Genomic DNA, 6,985 nt, shown 5'->3' with positions numbered 1-6,985 from the left:
ATATGGTCAATTTAGCCAGTAACCATTTTGCAAAATTCGTTGGCTGTTAAAAAAAATGTTTGGAAATTTGATCGATTAAGGCTAACTTTTTTTACCGTTTAACCGTCAATGGCTAAAAGCCTATTTTAGGGCAGTATTGGCTAACTACTATAATTGGAAGACAAAATCTTGAAATTAATCCAACACTTTTTATAATTAAAATAGTTTTCAGCAACATCTTGTATGATGGATTGATGGCTAACTAATGTTTTTAAGAAATATTGTAGTTAAGATTTTGGCGCGACCAATAAAATAGGGATACCAAACAAAGTTTGAATCATGTTTTTAATTAGTAAACTCATTCTTAACCACATGTTTCTAATTTAAGTTTGAATCATGTGGTCCACAATTAAAGTTAATAAAAAATATAAATTTAAATATAACTTTTTCTCTCTCCTGAAAACATATAAAAAAATTAGTAAAAAAATGTTAAAAAATAGCAAAACAAAATTTTTTTATGTTTCGATGTTTTGTATTAAATGTTACAACATATATTACGTGCAAAAAAAAAAGAAAAGAAAAGAAAACGATGTCACATAGGGTTTTCACGGGTTTTCACAATTCAAATGAGTTTTCATTCTATACTCCCCCCTACATAACAATCCTCTTTCCAAATAGACAATAGAATTAGGACTTGTTAGGTATTCTTTCAGTTCTCTTTATTCTTTTAAACATATAACGTTTTGAAACTCTAATTCAGTGAAGCTTTTGTTTTCGTTAAATTCATTGTTCTTGATTCAATCGTTTATCTTTGGTGTTGAATTGATTCTTAATTCCGCATTATCGTTCAACAATTTTTCTTTCATGTTGGTGTATAATAGGGATGGATAATGGCCTTTTATACCGGTAAAGTTATTTGCGGGAATGAATTTTGCTATTTCTTAATTGCCTAAGCTTTTTTTTTTCTTAACAAAAGCTATCAACTTAGTTGAAAGGGATGGATTTTGATTTAACAATAATGGCTAGGAAGATAACGAGTGAATCATGATCCATTGACATGCACCAAATCCCTAATTAAAACATCAATAAAACATTTAACTTTAGTTACAAGTATGGATAAAGATATAATCTATGTTTGGTTGGTTGTGTGTTTGGTTGATTCTTGGTCTCTTGGAGTCCAACGTTTGTTCTTTTTCACAAAAGTAGTATCCATCATTTGCTAAAGTTATATTCTAATAAGATCTTAAAGGTTATTTTTGGACTTATTTGGATGCTTTTACTTATATATGATAACTATAAAACTGTTTCTCCTCTTTTTTATTAAAAGGTGAATCATCCTTTTCATTAGGCTGAGGGGTGTGGGGGGCTCTAACGGGGGCGCGAGTGGGGGCTCCAGCCAATAATATTGTGACGTGTGGCAGAGAGAGAAACTGGATAAGGTGGGTGTTGGAGCCCCCGCTGGAGCCCCTGGCCCTGGTGTGGAGGGGCTCCAGCAGGGGCTCCAGCGGATTTTTTTTTTATTTTTTATAAATGTATTAAAAAAACGTATTATTAAAAAAACTCATAAATTATTTAAAAAAACACACATTTTTTTTAAAATTCAAATTACAAAAAAAACATACTAAAAATTAAACAAACAATAATACTTAATAATAACACTAATCTAATACAAGATCATCGGGTCGCCTCGCCCACAAATGTTCAACCAACTCATGTCGAAGATCCCCGTGTATCTCACGGCTCTTGATATTTGCTATGTTATGAAGTTTTTGTTGATCACTGATTGTGGACGGTTGTGGCGGAATGTCACCTTGGTAGTTTTGGCAGATAGCTTTGCCCTCGTCTTCTAACGTCATGTTGGGAAGATGGGTTGATTTTGGGTTTTATTTTGAAGTTGTGGTGATTGATATGGGCGAAATGGGGTATTTTATAGATGAAATGGGGTATTATATAGGAGTTTGGGATATTATATAAGGGTTTTAAGGTTTTTTTTAAAAAAAATATTGAGCTCCAACGGCTCTTTCTCTCGAGCCCACCAGCTTTTCCTCTCTCTTCTCCCGCGACCACACTCACGCCTGCCTGGATTTCCGCGCTCGCGCCCCGGTGGTGTGGGGTTAGCGCCCCGAGGCGCGAGCGGAGGGGCTCTCGCGCCCAGGATTGCGCCCCACACCCCTCAGCCTTAGTCAAAAGAATTCAGAAACTACTTTAATCTGTACTTTAGTTTTCTTTTTCTATTCGCTATATTATATTACACATTTACAATCCAATTTTAATTTGCTTTGTTTATGTGAGAATTCGTTTAAGCATTTGATCCAGGTTATGTTGGTTCTACCGTGCGGCTGACTGTTTGAACCTGAAGTTCACTGCTTAACATTGTCGTTCAAGTTGTAATATGAGTGTGTTTACTTCATGTCGTTGTTTGCTCTCCCTTTAATTACCATTTATATCCACAATTAAAATTCGTATCGTATAATATAGTATGTTATAGAATACAAGTCGCAACATTATTAATATACGATTTTACATTGTAGAGAATAAAATGCAAATAAAACAATTGCATGAGGACATGAAATCCAAGAGTAAATTACAAAAACTTGTTAATGTACAAATTCAACCCCACCACTACCAAAGAACATCAGAAATTTTGAACAACCTAAAAGACAATGTTGTTTGGTAAAACATTTGAACAAGAAACTAACCCTTCTTAGTAAAGTACCACAATGCCCCTACACCAACTAAATAAAAATAAAACACTATTTTATCATCTTTTGTTTTCATTTTTATTCCAATATCGTTACATCACTTTGACCCTAATTCGTGCTTAGAATCACACTTTGCATGCTCCACTGACGTGTAACTTCATTTGCAATTTTAAGCGCATCACATGTTGTGCCAAGAAGACCTCTTCGAGTAAACCCAACTGTATACAACCCGTTCTCCCCTTTCCATCCATTTGGAAATGGCGTTTTCGGCATTCCATCATCGGTAAAAATATCACTACCCTGTATCATGTAGAAATGATAATTAGAACATAAAAATGTAAAAGTATATTTTTATACAAAATAAAAAATAAGTGCACATATGATTAAAATATGTGGGTCCTACTCAATGACAAAACTTACTATGCAGGACAAAATAATGAGATCATTATAAGCTCAACACTTTTCAATTCGGATTCTTTCTCCAGAAAACATCAGAAGAAGAATATTTTATATGCTTAACCTTATTCCAGAACTAAAATTACTATAACCAGAATAGTAGTGCTAATATGATGTGTATAATTCGCATCCAAATGTGTACATTACTCTTGATTTAGAAACTCAATTTATATCGTAATTTCTTAAAAACCATTTTTATGAAGGAAAAAAAAGATACAATATGAGAGATATAATCATGAAAATAGTTGATGATAGTAACTTATCATAAGATGACAACAAAAATGTTAAGAGATTGAGAATCCTCCAAACAAATGCTACCAGTTTTTCACCTTTTTGCTCACCAAAAACCATTTTGTAGGCTTCTTAATGTGTAAGGCTTGGAAAGTGATGTGAGAATGGGAATAAGATAAAATTAATTAGATAAATTTCATTTAAAAATTTAAAATAATCATTTTAAGATAATGACATATATTAAGATAGTTGATAACTATGAAGGTAAATAAAATAAATAAATGCTATTTTAACATATTACTATCCCTAAAATGATTATCATGATGAATTTATTTATATTATAAAATATAGAATTACAAGAAATTGCTTCATTATTGGTGTCATGAAATCTACCTTAAAGCCAAAATGGCACATTGCTCTTGTATCCTGTTGCCAATACAATAGAGTCAAATGCAATTTGTTGACCATCCATAAATTTGGCTCCATTTCTAGTGATTTCTCTCACTCCTTGCTCCACAACCTACAAACATTCCAATAAATCACAACAAAAGTTAAAATATATTTGCATTGTACAACTCATAAGTCATAAACCTATGTGTCAGGGAATCTTTCGATAGTTACCTTGATGTTACCGGATTTGATTAGAGATAAAGCTCCGGTGTCGAGCACCGGCGTCTTTCCGGTTGCATTTTTGAGCTCGAACCGAGTTTTTCGGTGTTTCCTAGTGTTAAATTGGCCATAAACAAGATCAATCTATCCACCACCCTTAGAGGTAGCCATTTAAGAAGCACCATAGCTATTCCAAATGTTGTCAACCCAAACATCTCTCTAGGTAGAACATGAACCTACAATTGCATTAAAAGTTTAAAACAACATAAATAACTCCAAAAGTCAAAACACTTAATTAAAGTTCAATGTACTAGCTTTTTAAGCATGTGGTACACATACTTATTGATTTCAAAAACTATTTTGACTAATATTTTCTCGAACTTAAATAATAAAAATACCCATTTTGAAAAAGTGAACTAAAAGGCAAATGGGATTTACTTACATAGAAACTTAGGGTTTTTGGATTCAATATTTTATCTTTATAACTTTTTATTAAGTTAATAAGTTACAATATTTTAACTTATAAACTTTTCCTCGTAGATATAAGTAATCCCAGACACTTTATTATTTTTCAAAAAGTTAATAAGTTATAAATTGATGAAAATAAGCAATCCTAAACACCCCCTTAGAGCAATAACACCCTAACCATAAACTCAAGATATTATAATTATTACCATTTGTTGTTGTTTCTATTACTCAAAACAGTCACACGACGACAACTTTACCGTTCCTTAACTAAAACCACACAGAAAAGAATCGTGTTACAATTACGAACTCACCGAGTTTCTAACCACCATAAAAGGGTTTGCATTGTACCGGCAAAGGTCCAAACTAACCTCCATACCCGAATTCCCACAACCAACAACCAAAACCCTTTGCCCCCTAAACTCACAACCACTCTTATACTCACTTGTATGCCTAACCACCCCTTCAAACTTCTCAATCCCTTGAATCTCCGGCACCACCGCCTCCGCATTCTCTCCGGTAGCCACCACTAACCACCGTGACTCATAAACACAATCCTGTGTTTCCACCCTCCAAACCTTGTCTTCAAAGTCAAACTCAGCATTAGTTACAGACTGGTTAAACTTTGGCTTGATGTCAAAGTGGTCAGCATAAGCCTCCATGTAGGAAACCAATTGTTTCTTGGAGGGGTATTTTGGGAAATCTTTAGGGTACCCGAATAATGGAAGCTCACAAAACTGTTTAGGAAGATGAAGCTTTAACCGATCATAAGTTTTGTATTGCTATAAAGATGCAATGCAATCACTTCTCTCAAGAACAAGAGATGGGACTCCGTTTTCTTTAAGGCAAGCTGCAACAGCTATGCCAGAAGGACCAGCACCCACAATAATCGGACCAGCAGATTTCATGACGAGTTTATCTTTTTCACAAGAACCCATTAAAGATTTGTCACAAAGATCAAAACCCAGAAAGGAATTTGAATAAAAACGATGGTATGATGTTGTTTTGAGAATCTTGAAAAAAAGGCTGGGTTTCAAGAAAGCTTTGAATTTTGTTGGGTTTTGGTTTGGAGACTGGGAGTTTAAGAGGGTGTGTTGTTGAGTGAATGGAAATGTGTTACTGACGGTAGTTAAATGTGGACAGAGAGAGAGAGAGGTGTGTGAAAATATGGAGGCGTGTAAAGTTAAGGAAAGGATTTGGTTCACTTTCTCAAGGCTCTTTCTTCAAAGGCTTTTCAGTGCAGAGAAAAAGGGGATTTGAAGTGAAGTGAAGTGAAGAAGGGAGGGAAAGCTATAAATACATTTATGTGGATGACTGTGTGTAGTTGAGTTGAATTTATAAGCCAAATTTCACCATCTCACTTCTCATGCCTATCACCCTATTGGTGGGAATAGGTTGCTTATTTTATTTTTAATTCCTTTTTTGTTCTTTTAAAATCATTAGTATATGTCATTGAAAAAACCTTACGAGACCCTATCAATATTCTGGTACAAAACACACATAAATTGTATGGGCGACCTTCATGAAGGTTAAAGGACGGGTAGCTAAAGTCTAATTGTAAATTGTTATCAAACAAACGTACGAAGTAAAATCGCAAATATATATGTCAACTATGTCGATATCATGTCGTGATTCTAAGGGTTTCTCTTGAGATTTTACAATTTTTAAAAAAGTTTTTTGACTCTCACTTTTGATTTTTATAAATATAAAAACATATATTTACTATTGTAAGATATAAACATAAATATTTGAAAAATATCACTTCTACAATTACATTGCTTACTTCATTACAAAGACAAGTGTCTAGCTAGCTAGTTCGGTAATATACACAAATATAACAATAACATAAAAATATTGTAAAATGTTTCATAAAATTTTCACGAAAGAGCTATTGCATCAATCTCCAGGCTTCACCATGGTTAATTCCTTACTAGTGGTGTTGGACTGTTGGTGTGTGTGGTGTTAATTTGATTTCTTGGGCCATTGTTGTGTAAAACAACTTGTAGCCCAATAACATTATTTTATCTGTGTATACATAAGTCAATGAAAAAGTACTACTAAATATGAAACATTAATGAACACAAATATAATCACCAATTACCTAGAACTTCATATACATCCACAATAGAAAAACACTTAAATACTTAATAATCAAGATGTTGCATGTAGAAAAGCTTTGAGGCAGCCAGACATATATGGGAATTATCAAAGTTCTATTGTGTCGAAGCACGAAATGGAATCTGACCTGACCCATGACGGAGCTTCCACGGATTTCGAGATGAATGAACCGCATCCTGGTCTGCTGATCCTCTCCTCCGGCTGCTCGCGATCTGCAGTGGCGTTTTGGGGGTGTGGAGGTGACCGCTAAGATGATCTTGAAGATCTCTTGTTCACAGACACAAAAACTGGTGGTGGCACCTACTGAGCATGACCCCCTGATAAGGAGGTGAAGACCTCCTTATATAGAGTCTCATGGCCACCATCATGATACCCTAATGGGCCTAGCCCAATTAGGGCTACCTCCACAAACCTCCTCAGCCCAA

General features: G+C 34.3%; 1 pseudogene; it reads right to left on the bottom strand.

Moving 5' to 3' along the window:
• Positions 1-2,532: 2,532 nt before the first annotated feature.
• Positions 2,533-5,380, bottom strand: LOC143581718 (putative indole-3-pyruvate monooxygenase YUCCA4; annotated as a pseudogene).
• Between the last annotated feature and the right edge of the window lie 1,605 nt (positions 5,381-6,985).

The sequence above is a fragment of the Bidens hawaiensis genome, unplaced genomic scaffold (assembly GCF_021521415.1).
Source record: "Bidens hawaiensis isolate Kalapana, Puna unplaced genomic scaffold, B.hawaiensis_p1.1 tig00031153_1, whole genome shotgun sequence".
In the NCBI taxonomy this organism is placed as follows: Eukaryota; Viridiplantae; Streptophyta; class Magnoliopsida; order Asterales; family Asteraceae; genus Bidens; species Bidens hawaiensis.
Note: the sequence above shows the minus strand (reverse complement) of the source record. Positions and strands in the feature narration are given on the sequence as shown.